Genomic DNA, 20,622 nt, shown 5'->3' on the forward strand with positions numbered 1-20,622 from the left:
TATTACTTTTTCTAGCGTGAAAATAACAGTTTATTATCACCTCGTTGGAAGACTTGACGATTCCTGTGAAATATTCATCGACACTGGTCGATAAATCCGTCGTCGACGCAACAGGTTAAACGTAGAAGCTCCACTATCACGCTTACCCTCTTGCCGAATAAACGTGGCGATAAATAATTAAACTGCACCCCAAACACACTATTGATATCATAAAATAATAATTGGAAATCATTTTAAATAAAACTCGGATGCTTTTTGCAAATATAAAATATTCTCTACGATCGAAATTCTCATCTTGAAGTTACATTTCATTATTTTTCACACTTTCAACTTTACAACTTTACAATTTTCTTATTCCAAAGCTACGAATTCTCTTTCACGCATTTTCAAACATCTAAATTCATATTTCCACATATACGAATTTCCAAATTTTCTAATTATTAAATTTAAAAATTCCATCCATCGAAAAGAAGAAATAAGAAATCCAAAGAGAGACGAAAAATTTCTTCTTATTCTCCCCAAATCAAAGATGCAAGATTTCTCGAATAAACTATAAATGGAGGAAGGCTCGTAAAATAAAAACGACCCCTCGTAAATCTCCTTGCAGAGTTCTGCTCGATCGGATTCCTGTTCTCTGAGAAAGATAAAGTCAATACGATGAGAGGAATAAAGTTGGAGAATACGTCAGAAAGAATGTCGATAAACCGTCATCGCACCGGTGTCCTCTATTGTTCTTGATCGGATCCAAGTTGCCCAGGCTCAATTTCCGGCGTCGTTGATCCACGTACTTTCTCTCTTCCCCGAAGGAGGACGAGAAAAAAAGACGAAAGGAAAGGAAAGAAGTTTCCAAACGTCGATTCGTGTGCGTGGATACTTCCTCCCTCGATACAAATTTCCGGGACGCTTATTGGATTCAACTTGTTTCGATTTGTACCAAGGAATAGCGAAATTTTCGAACGGTTTCGAGAAACGGTTTGAAGATTTTAGAATCGAGATTTTATCTATTTAAAAAAATATTGTTTCGACTCGATAATTACGAGAAAATAATGAGTTTCATTAACTATTCACGAGTAATTTTTATCAATCATACTTTTGTTTTTCAATAACTATTCATTTTTTTACCATTTAAATATCGATTTATTAATTTGTACGAATATTCCATCCAAAGAAGTAATATTACATTCTACTATTTATAGAAATAATAAATAAAGAAACGATTAATTTTGTATTATGATGCATTAACGATATAACAGATTAATTATAATTATAACAATTGTTGATTTAGCTGAATAACACTTTGAAATCAATCGGTAAGCCAATAGCTTAACTCATATTAAACCTCGCGGAATCGAAGAAGGCGATATCTCCAATTCCCTTCGTTGGAAGGAAATGGAAGGGGAAGTGCGATTCCCAGAAGCGATCGAACCGTTGTTTACGTCATCAGAAAAAACAAACGCCGATAATCGTCGCCGTCGTCGTCGTCGTCGTCGTCGTTCCGCGAAACGCTCGACGCGCCGTGGGGCCACCCGCGGCGATCTACGACGCGATCCAGAGTTAATTTGTCGCTTGATCGCCGATTCGTCGCACCCGCGGGATTTCACGGGACGCCCGCCACGCCATAAGGCCCAACGTGGTTAATGGACCACCATCCGTGTCCCTCAACCCCTGTCAACCCCCAACCACTTCCATGGAATAGCTGCTTGGAACACTGGATGATCTATTTCCGTCGAGAAGAATTTATTTTTGAGAATTTTAGATGATTCGAACGAGTTTGATAAAGTTTAAGAAGTTTGGATATAACGAATGATCGAAAATTTGAGAATTTTGGGATTGAAACATGTTAACTCTTTGCCAACTCTCAGTCAACACTTGGATTAATATAGCAATTCGAACAGCGACAATATTTATTTATGTTTCCTTTTTTTTAAAATATCACTTCACGAATAGATTCCTAAGCTCTTTACATATAATGTAAATGAATGAAATTAATTCAAGCGAAGATGAGTTTGATTTTTCGTTATTGAATAATTTGAAAATTATTTCTATTCATTAAGAAATTGATGATAAAGAAAAGGGAAATAGAGAATGTGAGAGCGCGTTATTGGGTTGCTCTCAACGAAATAAGAAAGATGAAAACCATGAAACGACATTTTATCACGATACTTGACAAAGTATCGAAGATGCATCTTGGTAATTACATTATTATTAAAATATCACACAAAACAACCATATAATAGATTTTAATATTCGACGAAATTTTCCTTCTTCATATGTAAAGATACATAAAATATTAAATTATGTAAAACTTTTATACACGTTAATTTGCGCGTGAAATCATTTTACCCAAGAAATTCAATCGTTCGGAGAGTTGTTGGTTCGCGAAAGATTAATATATTAGACCTATCTTCGAAAGTTTTCAATAATTTTCAACACGATTACTCTAATTCACCATCCATCGGTAGAATCTCCACTTTCTCGAAATCACTCTTCCAAAAAACCAACAAACTCGTGACAATAAACAAAAAAATCCTAGCATTCAAGGTTAAAAGCCACCCCATCGAGACGTTCGACTCCATAATGATCGGAGGAGCAGCCATCCCCATTCCAATTAAAAGATCTCAATTTATCTAATCCAATCAATGGATGGCCCCCTTCCCCGAGCAATTGGCAATTGGAAAAGAGTTTCCCCGCAGCGCGGGGGGGATAGTTCCATTCGCGTCACCCCCGTAACCACCCCCAAGGGAGGAGGAGAGGCGGAGGAGACACCGCCACGGTCGTACGCCGTTTCGATCGCCGCAATTGCGCTCGTTCCTTCGATCCTTCCCAGTATTTCCTTCCTAGTAATTCGATATTTCCCTTACTTTCGTAATCCTAGATTTTCCGAGCCATCTGCCACCACCAGGCGGGGGTCGGTTCATTTTCGCTGACCCCACAGCCACTTACGCCTTCCTATTTTAGTAGGACGATCGCGATGGCGGTTAATAGGGGCGAGGCAACGATTGTCCGTCGGGGAAAAAAGCAAGGAGGCGAGAGGAGGAGGGACGTAGGAGTTAATAGTTGACACGCGGGGTTATCGCGCGACCCTCGTGCTTCCTTCGGTGACGTGAACTGTAAAATTGGGATAGAATTGCTCTGGGTTTGGGCTTTGGCCGGGAATGTGTGCGCCACGAATTCGAGGGGTCGAGTCTAGTTTCTAGACAACCCTGTTCTGACGACGTTGTTTGTCGTTACACGGGGGTTGGTGAAATTTTGATATTGATTAAACTTGATTAAAAAAGAAAGAATAATAATAATAATAATAATAATAATGAAATCGTTATTGTAAGAATTATTATTATTAGATCGTACGTTCTCTCATCCTATTTTTCTGTGTCTCTCACGCGTTTTAAATAGATTCTTTCGCCGCACAGAAAGCGCATTCAGTCACGTCTGTCCGAATCCTTGGGTGGCCACGTATTCTCGTTCGATAAGCTGAAACAGCTCGGTCCCAAACACTCTTCTTTCACACCTCGCTCATTCTAAACTCGCCAACTCTGTACTTTGTTCAATGTCTACTCATAAACATTCGGTCGAAGCGTTCGGATTACAAAGCGAACTAATTTAATTTATCTTCTTAAAAGGAGAGCACAGGAAAAATCAAACATCTGAAAATTCTTCAAACTGCTCTCACCGAAAAAATTTCACGGAATCGTTAAAAAACTAAAAAAAAAAAAAAAAAGAAAAAAATAACGTAATATTCCTCGATTTTCGAGCATAAATTACACGAGTCGAAATTATATTCAAGAAATTGCCTAGAGAGAAAAATTAAAAGCCCAAGCCACAACCGATTGAAGCGTAATTCGTACGGTAAATGGCAATTAGAGCGCATCGTTATCATGAGTTGTATCGGATTTAGCGCAAACATCCTCCTCGCGTTATGAGCTCCGTTCCACGGAAGACGTCTACATGGAGGATTTCACGTGAAGAGGAAACGCGAGCAGGAAGGCGGGTTGCTGATGCTGAGATCGAGAAGCATAAATCAGGATCTAGGCAGGCTATCAAGGGCGGCGGAGACTCGGGCGAAATCTTCTTAGAGCAATTTGTAGTACAAACGAGGCGAGCGGCCGAATAAAAGGGTCGTTTATGAAACGCGACGAAGCAAAATGCTTCCACGGCTTCCAGCTACGACAAAAACAATCAACATTTATGGGAGAGGATGTAAATTATCCGAGAAATAGGCCATTGAAAAAAGATTAATCCCTCCCCATACAGCGGATTTATGGATGGAATAACGTGACTCAACACGTAAGTGTTTCGACGAGAGAAACATTTTGTTTCGTTTTTTTTTTTTTTTTTGTGTAAATTTTCTGCGTAGAATAAATAGAATATAAGAAAAGTGTGTAGAATTATTTTGAATGTTATTTTAAGAATATTATACTGAACAATAACAACAACATCGTTTGAGATAATAAAATTGTTTCACTTTTGTTTGTAAGAGTTATTTGTCGAACTTTTGGAAAAAATTGAGGGATTATTGAAGCTTGTAGAATAGAACTTGTTGGAGAATTTAAAATTGTGCAGATACAGAGAAGTGCGGAGTGTTACAGGAAATGGAAGAAAATTGTAAAAAATTGCGGAATAGCGTGAAAAAACTGCGAAAACTATCGCAGAAAATTGTAAAGAACGAAAAGCGCACAAAATTGTTGAAAATTATGATACAGAGAATTGTAGAAGTGTTAAAATATTGTGGAAAAATCATGCGAAATTATAAAACATTGTATAGAATTGCAAAATCTCGCAAGGAAATTACCAAATATCTATCTAGTAACAACGAACAAAGAAAAACGGAAAATCATTAAAAAGATTGAAACATAGAAACATATATAAACGAAATATTTTTTCAAAACCAATCTCTTTCAAAATAAGATATTTCTTGTTAACGGAAACTTATAATTAACCGCCAACGTCAGAACAAATATTTGGAAGAGTGACCTATCAAAATGGAGGAAACTAGAGCGCGCGAAATACAAATTCAATCGGTGATCGAAATTCGAAACGAAGAGAAAATTCGACCAAGAAAAACCCAAAATTTCTTTCTGCACAAACGCAACGTCTTATAAATACAATTTCTTTATTTTTTTAATCTAAAAAGAGATTTAAGAGCTTGAAGGCCATATGTTTGCTCATCCACGTCATTTCCAGAGCCGATTAAGAAGATTTAGGATCGTCAGAATCACGAGGCACGTGTAATCCGAATCGGTGCATCGAATCACGCGATGTAATCGCGGCATTCTTCGTGCACGCGAATTGAATAAGACTTTCCACTGTTAAGACTGTCTAGTCGTCGAGACTTGGAAACCGAGCCTGCCGTGACTGGATATTAAATTGAAGATTTATGATCTCTGTTGTGGTAACGTTTAGCTTTTTTTGCTTTTTTTCTCAACCATTTTGATTCATTCCTTTTTTTTTCTTTCGTATTTTCTTTTTGTAATAAATTCAATTGGTTAAGAGAAAAATGGAGGAGGAAATCAATAATTTAAAAGAAAAATGTAAAACGAGTTTTTTCAGATAGTTGCGAATATTTTTGTTTTGCTTTGATATTAAAGTATTATATTTTGGTTAAAAAAGTAACGAAAGATTTACTGTCTTTGGATAAAATGTAAGAAATAGGAAGAGCAAGAATTTTATATGTATTGTGAAATTTTGTTTTTTAAAATCTTCAGTAAATATTGTTTTTCAACTTTCATAAAATAAGATTTAAATATTTCTGGTATTCTAACATTATAAAAGTTTGATGGAAATAATATTTGAAGGATTTTGACACGTATGATAATAAATATCATTTGAAAACAAATTTTATTTTAAAATTATATTAATATTTCATTATATTTTATATAAAAATTTTATAATTTCATAATTTAGATTATTTTTATAATTATTCGAGAGCTTTAATTGTTTTAAAATTGTATTAATATTTGAAATTCCGAGCATTTAATAATTTTTATCAAGTAGGAAGGAAGAAAATGTTTTTATGAAAATCCAACAGCACTGGCTTAAATAATGAACGCACAACTGTGTATGAATTTATCGAACATTAAATATCTTTAATGAATAAACAATGCAAGTAAATTAAGAAGGGTACTAGTGAAAATGAGTTACTAAATTTATGGATGGCGTTAACTGGCCACTTTATTGACCAATAAATTCCGTGTTAATGCCCGTTCTTCGAGAATTCCTTTATTCCATTTAGGAAAACTGGGATCAGCTTAGCAAAATTTATTCACTTTTTTATCATCATATATTCCTATAATTCATTCGAATTATGGACCAGATAATACCTTAAAATACTTTTCAATTTCTTCTCTTATCCATTCCAGTAAAACATATAACATTAAACCTTCGTTATATTACGTTCTACACGATCAAATTATATTTTTAAATTAATATTATTACTGTATTAATAAGTATTTTTTTTCATTCTTCAATTATACACGAGATATTCAAGTTAATTAAATATCACAATAACAATTATTCTTTTTTTCTTCTTAAAGATAAAACGTAAAAAGAGAAAATCGAGGCATATTAATTGTTAATCAAAGCACACTGTTCCATTTTAAAAAGTTGACAATAGTACGTAGATTGATGGAGAATTTCTAAAAAAAAAAAAAAAAAACGCAATTTTTTCAATCGTTTTAAATTTTTCCGCCTGTCGAGCCATGGATTCCAGATCAAAGGCATTGTTTGCCTCGATTCCTGTAATCGTGATGCGCGATCCGACGGGTCACGAAACCCGAGTTTTTGCTCCAATGATGGGGTGCATGCGAAAATCGAACGTAATCTCCATTTCCACGAACCCTCGCAATTATATGGATGAAAAATTTTATATTTAATCGAGCTCTTTGAACGAAATCACATTATGATTAGTTTAATTAAAAAGTAAGTACATTTATTTAAATATTTCGTTGTAAAAGTTTGATTTCTTAATTTTTGAATTTTAATCTAATTCATCAGGCAAAAATGTTTAACGTCAAACAATTTGTTAAAGTGTAAGAATGCTATGTACACACACATTTCAGTACGAAATTTAATATCTGTGTATTTCTTTATTTCAAAGGAATTTTTTTGAGATAATTTAAAGTTCTAATTTAAAGTTCTGAAACGAACATTCTTGCCTTCTACTTTTGTGAGAGAAATAAGAATCTTAAAGGCAGTATGAAATTATAAAAAGCAATTAACATTGATGCTATCTTTGTTTCGCTAAAAGAGATCCTGAAAAAGTGTACAAGATTGTGAAAACTGAACATTGCTCTGTTCTATTTTTCTTTTATAAATAAAATAAAATAAAATGATCAATACTATTATATTTAAATAATTAATTACTTTCCATTTGTTTAGAATCTAATAATCTTTGAATCCAATTTATTAAAAACTTGAATTTATATTTTAATAATTTTAAATTTTGTTTGATATTAAATTTTTAATTAGTTAATATATATTTGAATGACAAAATTCTAAACAGATCATTCAGCTTTGTTTAAAAATTGTGTCGATAAAAATATAAAATATTTTAAAATTTATCTTAAATAAAAAAGTCTATAATCTATAATTTATCGAATGTAAATTTACATATTTTTAATATATTTCATTTGTTTAAATGGTTCCATAGTGAAAATGTAACGAATCCAGCAACAGAAGCGAGAAGAAAAATCTCGTTGCCTTCTCAAATCGCGTTACGCTCACCGCATTCCTTTTGCCTCGACTAATTTATTGTTCGTTACGTGCATTAGCTGAAAGTTTCATTAACCTCTATGAATCCAGGCTGCATGTGCCAGGTAATTTCGCGTTCCAGGCCACGCAATTTATTTTCCATACAATTTTCATGGGTCCTTAACGAGTTTCGTGCTCGCGACGTGTATCGCAATTTAATTTGTTCGCGATTATTACAATCAGCTTGTATTGCCAGAAATATGTCAGATAACTTTTGCAATAATTTCTACAGATCAAAAATTAATTTATCATTGTGATTTTACGATGCATTACACGATTGTTCTAAGGTTGGAAATTTTTTTTCAAATATCGGAGAGAAATTCTTCGTGAAGAAAAATCTTACTAGTATTATGATAGTTGAGGTTTTATATAGATTACAGGAACCAAATTGATTAAAAATTTTCTGAAATCTTTTAAATTTAACTTTGTAAAAATACTTAACTCTCTAATTTTATACAAATATCAAAATATCATTCTTCCTTCAAATAATATCCTCAAACAATCTACAAGAAGAAACATCTCAATATATTTATTATAATTTTTAAACAATTTAAAAATCTTCTAGAAAAAAAATAAAACAATATTTTAACAAGAAAACTCCACGACTTTTCTGAACTAAATTAAAAAATCTCTAAATCTAAAGTCTCAAACGTCAATATCCACTTCCGAACATACTATATATTCAATGATAAAAATTCCTTCTAAGAAAGCTCCATAATTTTAAAAAAGAATTCCAAACGAATTAAAAAAATCTTCCCTATGTGAAATTTCACTCGAATACCGATACGGAACAATCAACATCGAACTCAATTATGAACATAACCTCACAATTCCGTAATACGCGAGCATCCGTCCACGAATCCACGGGGAGCATGTTTGGGCCGTGAAATTCCCCAGGAGCCGGTGATCGTGGCCGTTTGTCCGAAATTGCTTCGCTTGTGATCGACGGAATATGCATTCCGCGCTAGAGAGGGGGGGAGGGGAAAAATTGCATCTTCCGTGCGGATGCGTATGCATATGCATACGAGTGGCACGCAGGAAACGCGGCATTGTGTGTCCACGGGGCTCGTTTCTCCACCTCTCCTCTCCGGGCCTGGCCTTTTAATTAACTCGTTTTTGTTTGCCTGCCCGCGCAACGCTGGAATTTTCGAATCGGCGTGCACGCGAAATTGCATTTTTCTTCACCGCCATTCTTTGAACGCCAGACTGTCGCGCCTCTATCGGGGAAATTGGGTGCGAGAACGATAACAATTAGGCACCGTGCACACGAGCGATGTTTGTCGTCTCACGATTGTGTATGTTATCTCCGTTGTTTCCAATAACGTGGAAAAAATGAGGATAAACATGTGGTGGAAAAATTTGCAGTTTACTTATGAGATTACGTGTAATCCAATTTTTGAAAGTTTAGTTGTCTAGTATTTTTTATAATTCCTTTTATATTAATATTTTATTTATTATTAAAGATCGTTTCGGAAGATTTATTGTTATTTGCTAGGGATAACTAGAGTGTCTATTTCATAATTTAGAAAGTTTTTGAAGAGTGTATGATATAAATAAAGAAAGTTCAATCTCAAAGAAAGAATCTTTACATATTGAAATTCGTTATTTAAAGTTATTTTGTATATTTTTTTTCGTGGAGTAATATGGATCTAAATTATTGTTGAATTAAATTACTTAGATTTTAAATAACTTTCTATAAATGTAAATTATTTAAGTTTTCAAATTTCATATGCGTAATAATTTCATTATAAAATAGTTGCATCTATTAATAGATGTTGTACACGATTCTTGCCAAAGATATTTTGTTTATTCATCATTGAGATATTTTGATATTTACAATTAATAATAAATTATATTTAAAATGAACGATATATATTATCGCGATTCTCTCTTTTTCTTCTTACAAATATTCTTACAAATCATATATAATTTACTTAATTTGCAAATATTTTATTCTCTATATCATAAATCTATATCATATTTTATTCTCTATCTCATATTCAATCTCATATAAAATACTTTTTAAAAATCACGTATACCTCCATCCTTTCCAAAGTTAAAATCATTGCAAAAACCTGCCAACGACAATTTACTTCTTAAACACAACGAAACGAAACGAAATAATCCAACTCGCTATAAACCATTCACACAGTTCGAACAATAAAAGAAATAATTATAACATCAACTTCGAAAAGGAATAAGATTCGATTCAATCACGATCGAAATAAAACAACTTCGCCTTAACAAAAACAGCATTTCACTCTTAAAAAAAATACACACACATGAACACACGCCCTCATAACAATCTTTATAACCTCAATCTCAATCTCTTTCTCAAAGCATCCGTTTCTGAACAATCCAACCGTGGAATAATGAAGCTCTTCTCGACTTATACCATGCACTTACGCCTCGACAGTCCAATTTATAATAGACTGGAACACCGATGTGTGGATTTAACTTGGGATGTAGGCCACACAGTGGCATGTGGACGCGCGTCCGGATAGCGACTGCCTCCTGAACGTCGTCCAAACTTCTCCTCCGGGACGATCGAACCCGAAGAGGCGAGGGAAAACGATCAACGAGACAGGTGTATTCGGATTCGACGGGTTTATTCTTGAAACTTGTACGCGTAGCACGCTGAAATTAGGCGTCGTTATAACTAGACCGGTTTACTCAGACTTCGGCCGAGTTGAGGAGAATTTTTTCGTCTTTTCGCCGTTTTGACAAGCAATGGTGAATGATTTGAGAAAAATTGGGTGGGTTGCGTAGGAAGTTGGAAGAAGCGGGTGATTGTCGATGAATTTGTTTTTTTTTTTCTTTTTTTAAGTCGACTGTGGTGATTTGTGAAAGAGATTGTTAAGGTTTGATGGAGAAAGAAATATTGTTTGGATTTTTTTTTTCTTTAATTATTTGTGAATTTTTTAGTGTTTGTGCTTAGAATCTTGGAAACGTTAAATGTGAAATAAGTAGTTTGTGATTGTGAAGAAGATATTTAATTTTATGAAGTTTACGAGAGATTATGGCGTGTGATTAAATCAAGATTAAATCGTAGTTAATTGAAGAGAGAGGAGAGTCTCACGTGAGTTGAAACTAAAAGTTATAATTATATAACATTTTGTAGGTAATTAGTTTTTATTATAAAAAAAAAAAAGAAAGGAATGGATTAAAGATGAATGGGATGAATGTATTTGATTTAAATTTAATATTTTTATATTAAAATTAATTTTTATTTTAATTTTATTTTAGATTTATCGCAACATATTTCAGTTTTAATTTAGCTTAAAAGTTATTTAAAATTACGGAAGCGAGTGCCAAAATGATCTTCAAACAAAATACATATAGCATCATTCTTAAATCCTATATCTCCAATATATATTAATTTCATCAAAATATTCGAATATAAAGATAAAAATATACGTGTCAATTTCGTTTTTTTTTTTTTTAATATTTTCCAAAAATATCAAAGAAAATAAACTACAACATACACATTCGTTGAGAAAGAAACTACTATAAATTGCAATGACAAGACAAAATACCCCCTCCCCCCAAATATTTTACTTGATCTAAATTGATAATGACAAGATAACAATAATTCAGATACTTTAAAAATCTTTTAACCGAAGAAAGTAAATCCATATATCTTTCGATTAACATTTTCTTCCACACGTTCGTTCATAGCCTCGATCAGCCTGTGATTACAATGTCATTGCACCGACATAACGAATACAAATTATCATCGAAAATAATTCTTCATTTCTTTCTTCCTTTCAGAAAGATTGCAACAACAACGCCATATTTTCGGCCACGCGTTCATCATCATTCATAGCCTCGATCAACCACGTCCCCTACGATCGTAATCATTACGAATTCCCCGCGTCGCATGTTTATGGATCGACCTAGGCAAAGCATGCGAGCAGCGTATCATGAACGCGTATATACACAAGATCCGCGCCCGCTCATTCATAAGTTTATGGCGCGTGAAATCGTGCGCAGGAATTTACATACCGCGCTCACTGTTCCGCGTATCTTCTATCCGGAACTTAAACCGCGACGCCCTCCGCTGGGACACTGGCCACTCGTTGCAAACAATACCGTGTAATTATCACGGTGCTCGTTTGTCGAATTACACGGGTTATTAACCGATCTTGGCGCTACTATGATCGTGATATTTGATCAAACATCTCTATCTTCTCTAATGGAACGTGTAATATATTATTGAAAATGTTGTTGGACAAATTTTATAATTATACTACTTCCTTCTTCTTCGGATATTTAGATGAAGTGAATATGGATGGTGAGACGGTGTAACTATTGATGATTATCCTAATTAGGTAGAGTGACTCTATAATTGGTTTATAGATATGTAACTTTTTGTTAATGTTATTAAATAGTAATTAGTTATAGCATAAGTTTAATTCAGAGAACATCGTTTTTATCCATTGATCCATCTTATCCATCTTAAAGTTGTATTTAACTCAAATTTAATTCATGTACTTTATAAATATTTATTTCGAAAATGAGTCTATTTCTTATAATCTCAGAATTTTGTCAGAATACGAATTCTTACACATATATTCAAATTAATATCCCGGGCACGAAATCTCATCAACAATAACTCTCAGTCATCAATATTTTAAATTAAAAATCCTTTAACCAGCACTAGCCTTTTCACCCCAAAAAAGGAACCATAAAAATCTCAAACACAATACCAATATAATTCACTTTCATATGCATACATTCCATCCAAAAAAGAAAAAAAAAAAAACTCAAGAAATGTATCCAATTACTTAGTGACTCGACTCACAAAAAGGAATCAACGCGCATCAACAAACAGAATTAACAAGCACATTCCTCGAACGCGTTCATCTTGTCCAACACCGAGAAAGAAACCATCTTTTTCCTCTCGCCACTAATCTCTTCACAAACTTAATTCTGTTATACCCGAAGGCCACTTAGGAAAACCGATCTCCATCGAAATCGAAACCGTAACCGATCCGCGGCTCTCGTTGACCCCACGATCCTCCACCTGGTAGGGTGGTAACTCGTGCTAGCACGCGCGAGGCGTGAGGAGCGAGTTGACTCGTTCCTCGCGGCCGTTCCTCGTTTTCTGGGGTAATTTTAGATCGGCGAGATAGCACGGTTCACGTGTTACACGCGCGCGGTTAGGCGTGTGTTAGGCGTGTGTTAGGTGTGGGTGGAGAGAGAAAGTGGGGAGAAGGAATAACAGAGTGAAGGAGGGGTGAAAAAAAAGAAAAAAGGAGGGAAAGAAAAATGAAAAAAAGGATTCGGTGAGGAGAACGAGAACGGTGTTTACGAAAGAGAAAACGAAATGGATGGACGAGGAAGAAGGAGGGAAGGAGGGAGAGTTCCTTTGGGAGGAAGAAAGTTAGATACGAAGGAGAGGATCAGGGATAGCGATGGGATTAATTCGATTTCCACAGTAAGGAGAGAGACCTAGATTCGAGAATTTAGAATGATTTGGAATGTGGTAGTTGAATTTGACTTGGTTTCATTCATTGGGTGAGTTTTTTTAGATGGATTCGATCGAGGGTTAAACTTGAATGTTTGTTGAATAGGAAGGTATTGAAAAGGTGAGGTACTTAATTTTAATTAAATCTAAAAAATAATTAAGAATTATTTGCAAGAATTATTGCAATTTTTTTCTAATTATCAATCATATAGAATGTTGTAAAGTTCATAATATATTATCCTTAATTTATCCCAATTTCTCTTTTATTGTATTATGAGAAAATTAATTTGTCGAGTATCGCTATTTATCAATTATTTCTTTCAAAATATAATTCGTTATTTAATAACATAATTAAAATATAATTGTAAAAGATATTGAATTGAATCGATAAGTTATAAGAAATAATGAAGATATTTATTAATACACTTAAGAAATCTCGAAATCGTGAAAGCATCAATTTACAATTCTCTCCTTACTCGAGTCGACTCGAATCCATTACTACACGAGAAAGATGGCGATAGATCAACCCAAGACGAAAAAAGATCAGGAAACGGGAGCGAAAGAGAGGGAGAGGTGTAGCGAGGAACGTTGGAGAGGTGGTAGAGCCAAGCTCGAACGAGAGGCGTGGAGAGAAGAAGAGAGAGAAAGAGAGGGAGAGAGAAAAGGCACGAGAGGCCACGAGTGAGTGGTCTACTCTACCGCAGTTATGCCGACCGGCTCAACTCGGGTGCCGCCAAATCGAACCCCGGTTCGAATTCCGCACTACCGTGGCCGCGAGAAAGAAACCGAGGAGGAACAAGAAGAGGGTGAGGACGAGGACGAGGAAAAGAAAGAAGAAACAAAAACGACGAAGGAAAGATCCGTAAAAAAAGGTGACCGAAAAAGGAGAGAGGAAAAAGAAAGAAAAGGAAAGGAAAGAAAAAGGCACGTGTGTCGTGTGAGAAAGAAACAAGTAAAATAGGAGAAAGAAGGGACAAAGGGAAAAGGTACGTCGCGTGAAGAAACTTCCTGCCTTCCTGTGTACCTGTGTAGAAAAAACAAGGGGTCCAAAAGAGATGGCATGACCGCGGGGCGGAGGGTGGGGGCAGAGGCGCGTTCGACGATGGAGCAGCGGGTCGAGTGATAAAAAAGCGAGCAAAAAGGCGAGCAAGAAGGTTGGACAGCGTGCTCCCGGTCGTTAGTGAGGTGCAAGTAAAAGAAGGATGAAAAAGGCATTGTTGCTCGAGCCGAGTCCACTCTCGTCGTGTTTTTTTGTCTCTTTCCCCTTTCCATCCTTCTTCTTTCCCTTCCACTTTTCTTTTCTCTCTTTCTTTCTTTTTCTTTCTTTCTTTTTTTCTTTCGCTTCTTTAATGCCTACTTCTTCTCGACTCGAGTGAATGTGTGTCGCGTGTGAGAAGCGTTGGAGTTTTTTTCACGTGCTTTGGAAGACTAACGCGGTTAAAACGATGTCGTGTTTTTTTTGAAGAAAAGAAAAAAAAGAAAAAAGGGAATGATAAAGGATTCGTGGTAATTTTTTTTTTTATTATTCTCTCTGGTGTTCTCATTTCGAAGGTGAGGGAAGGGAGAAAGATTTTGGAGAAAGGAATCGCGTAACAAGAAGAATTGGAAAGATCTTTTTTTCGAAGATGGAAAGCGTGGAGTCGTACCTTCGGGGTCGTGGATATTTTCTGCGACGATGATTCAGAGACGGGCAGCGATCATATGGCGCGTATTTACGACGCGAAACGATCGTGATTCGACAGCGAGAGATTGACAAGCGGGACAAGAGGCATAGTGAGTGTATGATTTTCAACACCTCTGTGAAATTTTTTTCTCAAATTCTTTCTTCGACCGTTAGAAATATTTTTGGGTGAGTATACGCCACAACGAATATAAACGCGTTATTCAAAACAAATGGATATTTGTTTGGGTATTGGATACCCAGTTATATACTTTGTATTTCTTTATATCTTCTATAATCAAATTTTCGCTTATTTATGAGGAAAAGTCATAATTTAGTATCGTTTTCTCGCATTCTAATTTGATATCTGGGAAGTAACACAATTGATGTAAATAAAAGATTTCGTATTGGTACAATAATAAATATAGTAGATTTTGCTCAACTTAGCTTAGTTATATCATAGTCGAAGAATTTACAAAAATAAAGTAAAATAAAATAAAATAATTCTCTAGTAATGCTTTATTCCTTATTTGCGACAATTTTTTTATCTGTTGAAGATAAAAAAAATTATTCTATTAGAAGGAGAGAAGGTTCATGGGCAAAGAATTGTGGACAAAAATTTGCGACAAGAAAAATGTATTTCTAGATTGTCCGCTTGTCAGCTGTTCGACGATTGTCAGACACTGGTCGCTGAAAATTTTCACTGTTTTCTTTTCCGCCTATTAATACCCGACTGTTTGGATTACGAATGGTGGTTTTAGGAATCCACATACGTCTTCCCTTTCGTTCCATTCACGAGGAATGTATCTTCATTTGGAAATTTATTTTTCATCCGCGAGTGGTCTTTTGGTGTTTTGCACTTTTTGTCTTCGATTCTCTTACTTTTTTGAAAAAAAAAAAAAACACGCAAGAAATAGCGTTTTCATCTTCTCTTATTCGTTAAAGATACCATTTTGTTTTTCAGTTCATCTGGTTTTTCAGTTGAATATTGAATTTGAAATATATATAAATTACATTTATTTCTTTTTTATTTGTTTTATTGTTCCTCCGAGTAATCTACGCCAAAATAAATAAAGTAGGAAAGATTGTATCCTTAGTTTTCAGATATTAATAAGATGTTCAAATATATAGTTTTATTTATTTCTTAATCTGAAAAGAATATAACTATTTTCTTCGAGTTTGTAATTCTATTAAAATATAAAGAGAAATGAACGCGAAAAATAAGATAGAAAAATCGATATTTATAAAAAAAAATTTCATATTTTCTATAATATTAAAAATATATATACATAATATTAAAAAAAAAAATTGTTCATTAACAATTACTTCGATTCTTCTCTTCGAAACGATTTCTCTCTCGTCGAAAAAGCCTCACCTACAATCCAAACCAAACACAATTAGTAATCACGTGAGCCATAAATGCGCGCTAAATTCCACTTAACGGCCTTCGACCAATCTCTTCCCATTTCACGCTATTAACCTTCATGAAGGAAAAACAAGAGAGAAGCAATTCCAAGACCAAACGTGTCCTCCACCCCTTAACTCCACCCCATAAAGTTCTCTCTCGTCCACTCCGCTTCCTAACGTGGAAGATCTTAATTCTTAGAGAAAGAGAAGAAAAGAGGAAAGCATCAGGATTGCCCGAGTATTGTATTCGTCAACCAAGCCAGGATTGTGATGATAACCGTGGTTCGAAGTGAAAAAAAAAAAAATAGATTTTCTCCTTTTTTCCTTTTTTTTTTCAGTTAACCGCGTCACTTTATTGCCACCCCGTCCTCTACCGTTTTATTGCGTTGCAACAGCCTCGAAATGACTTTGCAGGGTTTCACAGTGGTGGTTGAAACACAGTTGCACCCTTGAAATATAGAACGACAGGGGATGACCGTTTTATCGGGGTCCTCATTTTTCTGACGCAATTCCGTGGATCTCGATTTTTTTTCCCCCCCGTTTGTTCAACCCGAGGAAAATGAAATTTTCCTTGTCAGTCATGTGAGCCGGGGAACAAGAGAAGGGGAGAGGGTGGAATCGTTGGGGTAGTTCGACGTGTGTTTTTGACAAGGCTAATTGGAGAAGTTGGAGGGTGAAGAAGGGATGAAAATTCCGGTGCCACTGAATAGAGCGGACTTTGAGACTGTTGTTCCCTTTTCCTTTGTACTTTTATTTTTTTTTGTTTTGTTTTCTTTTTAGGTAATAAGTCTACGTTCATGTTTAAGAGTTTGGTTGAAATTGAGTTTCGAGATGAGAAAAGAGGTGTTTTGGAAAGAGATTTCTTTTTAATTGAGGAAATTTTAATTGAGAAATTTTGAAAGGAGATTTTTTCGAATATGGATTTATTTTCTTGCTTCCATTTAGTTAATTTGTGTTTAGTAGATTGAAATTGGATAATTTGAAAATATGAGATGTGAAATGAAACGTTTGAAAATTTAAGAAGGGTTTTTTATTTTTATAATAGATATTTTATATTTAACAAAAGCAAGTTTTGTGCTTTCTATATTATTAGAAACATTGCTCTATTTGTCTAAATTAGTAAATTATTATTATATATATAGTATGTATAATTGATTTATGAGAAAGTCTTCGAAGTAGTTATTCATAGCTAATCAAATTATATTTTTTTAATAATTACGCTGAATAAAAGCGCTTTATACTATAAAATACTATATATATATTCTTTATTTCATAAACAATTTCGAATCTAATACCATCTAAAAAAAGAAAAAATTTCAAGTTAAATAAAAACTTAAAGAAAAATTTTAACTTTCATATTCTCAACGAGACTTTTTTCCCAACGAGATAATCAATATAAAAATATAAATAAAAAAAAATGAACAAAATATGAAAGAAAACACATCGTGTTAAATCTCAAAACAAGAAAAAATGAAGAATTTCTTTGATTTTTTCTTCGTTCTATCAGGAAACAGGATATAATTTATTGCTTGAAATCTAACAGGATGGTCGAGATAGAATTTTTAAGCTTTCGAACGACGACATCATGCTATTTTGGCGTCGACGTTTCATAAAAAAAAAAAAAGAAGATGAAGATCGTTTGTCGAGAATCAATTAAGTTTTCGTCACGATGAATTTTGTAGAAACGAGAACAAACGTTGATCTCACATCGTTGATGAGAGTTTTAATACAGTTCTTTCTTTACACACTAAAATCTCGTTTTTTATTCTCGTTGAAAAAGTTCTGACTAGCAAAATGAAACAAAATGTCGAGTAAGATAAACGTTTCTTCAGATGGGAGAGATTATTTTTTTCGAAAATAAAATTGCGGGATGAAAATGTTTGTTGAAAGTAAAATTAAAAGTAAAATTTTATATGTATCGAGTGAAATCGTCGTAGCGTAATGCAAACGTGATGTGTATTATTGTTTAAATACATTGTTTGTTAATACATTATTTATTGCTGTTTGTGAAAGAAAACAAAATACAAATAATAGCAATATATCTATCGAATCGAAGTGTCTAGTACATTTATTCTTTCTAATATATTTTCTATGTCATTTTCGCAATTTTATTTTTAATTTTAATTATTTATTTTAATTATTCGTTTACTTATGTAGCCCAATGATTTTACATTAATTATAAGATTTTTCAATTTTAATATATCATAATACTCATGTAATATAAAATATCTCTTTCATATATATAATTCCAAACATTTGGTGATAAAAAATATAATACTGTTCACTTACATTTGGCAAAAATCGTCCACACACTTCTGAGGTCAAAAGATCATTTCAATAAGTCTATTAAGAGTACGCTCACCTGAAAAACAAGAAACAGAAATAGAAAATAAATATTAATGCAAATAAAGAAATATAAAAATTCAATTTTATTGCATCAACCATCCCTATTATTATCGAATCAATTCCCAATCCACCCTCCTACATTTATCAAAAACTTTCGATTCCTTTCCTTTCACCTTCTTCCTAGTCGGCCAACTCGAATTCCCTTCTCCAAACTTCTCGAATAGTCACGAAGCTTATCATTCTCGTCCCATCGATATTCTCCTAACCCATGAATCACTTGCATCCCCTAAAATTTCATATTATCATCCCTCCATTTCGATTTGAAAAAATTTTACAGATCAATTTATTTTCCCAACATAGATATTTGAACACTTAATAAACAATCGATATACAATGTAATTTTTATAAAATGATCTTTATTCTACTATGAATATGTATATTTAATGACATCAAATAGTACAAAAAAAAATAATAATTAAAAATTTATACAATACATGCCTCACTATAAATTGTAAAATAATGAAAAAATTATCAACCAGAATATTGAGATCGGAAAAAAAATATATATACTATATAAGAGTACGAGATGGAATATATCGACGAGAAGGAAATTTAATTTTTATTGACGAGATATTAAACGTGTCGTTGAATGCATATTCTCTAATGCGGAACAAAGAAAATATTTAAAATTTAATAGAGTTCAGTTGATATACGTATAGGATGGTCCTCGATCACTAATTTAAGCATAAAATAATAAACTTGAAATTATTTTAAAATAAAAGCAGAGAAAATGTTCTGTCACTGTCAATGTATCGAAAAATCACAAAAAGTGGAAAAATTTGTGGAATCAAAATTTGAAGAAGAATAAAAGAATAATAAACTCATCGAAAAAAAAAGAAAATCCAAAACGTAAAGAAATCGTATTAAAAATCGAAAAAACAGCGAGAATATATTGAAAAACTCTTCAATAGATAAATCTCTATCACACAACATCCAATGTCCATGCGTTAAACATGTGTTTACACAATATTTTTAAGATAACTTTTACAACAAATCCGTCATATCTACTTATGAATGATAGCGTAATCCTCGAATTCTTGAATCGAGCAAGTTGGGCCGCGCCATATTTGGGAGGGGTTTGATTCACGGGTGGCGCTACACGGGGGTGTGAGTGCACGGTAACCCGCTTTCGAGGACAGAACGATAACCCAAGTTTAAATTGGAGGGTCGGCCACTTAAGATTCAGTTCCATAAACTGGAAAGTTCGGCCCCACTTTCCATCCAGGGGTGGCAACCCCCGACGCTGCAATTAGACGAGTATTTTTCGATCGAATTCAATTAGCCCCCCGAAACTCGAAATCGCGGCGACGAAGTTAGTTCGCCGCGTCTGGCCGCCTCGTGGATCGAATCGTGGGCGAAACTCGCGTCTTTCAAGGCCAGTCGCCGTGATTTATTTTATCGTGGAAACCAGAAGCTTTGGATTTTCTGAATGGGAGTTATCGGCCACGTTGTTATCCACGCGCTTTCCGCTCCCGAGAAACGGTTTTTGGAGTTCGTGACGTGGCTCGATTTACGCAAATGCGGATGGAAGTAGGAAGTAGGAAGTATTCGCGTGTTTGTGAATGGAAAAGTTGAAGGAAACTTGTTTCTATCGATTGACGAATAAAAAATTCTCCTCAAGATGAAAACAAAAGTTTTTTAGTATAATGATTTTTAGTGGAAGATTAATATATTTTTATCGAATCTCTTCTTTCTTTTTTTTTTTTTTTTGTGTTTGTTCACATTATCGTGTTTGCGAGATTGAAATTGTTGCAAAGTTTTCGTACGATTGCTCATGCTATCCATGAATCATCGAACGTTCCATACTGCTGATCAAACGTTTAAAATCACTTAATCGAAATCTATTCTTCCAAATCGAAAAATTTGAAGAAAGTTAGATTAAAATATTGCCATAGCGAAAATTTCAATAATAAAAAAGAAAAGAAAATCCTTT

General features: G+C 34.0%; 2 protein-coding genes across 7 annotated transcripts in view; one reads left to right on the top strand and one right to left on the bottom strand.

Moving 5' to 3' along the window:
- Positions 1-20,622, bottom strand: part of Ror (tyrosine-protein kinase transmembrane receptor Ror) — a 267,537-nt gene that overhangs the window by 142,807 nt on the left and 104,108 nt on the right. The window lies entirely within an intron of this gene.
- Positions 10,689-20,622, top strand: part of LOC105734977 (uncharacterized) — a 52,562-nt gene continuing 42,628 nt past the window's right edge. Inside the window, exon 1 of one of the 5 annotated variants that reach the window (XM_086914785.1) lies at positions 10,689-10,825. The gene's annotated coding sequence lies outside the window, so the exon portion shown is untranslated. Of the gene's footprint in view, positions 10,826-13,918; positions 14,203-14,788; positions 15,066-20,622 lie in introns of those variants that run through there. The other 4 variants (XM_086914784.1, XM_086914788.1, XM_086914786.1 and 1 more) reach the window with 4 other exon arrangements.

Source organism: Apis florea, unplaced genomic scaffold (assembly GCF_048593485.1).
Source record: "Apis florea isolate Af1SG1 unplaced genomic scaffold, ASM4859348v1 contig_3741_pilon, whole genome shotgun sequence".
In the NCBI taxonomy this organism is placed as follows: Eukaryota; Metazoa; Arthropoda; class Insecta; order Hymenoptera; family Apidae; genus Apis; species Apis florea.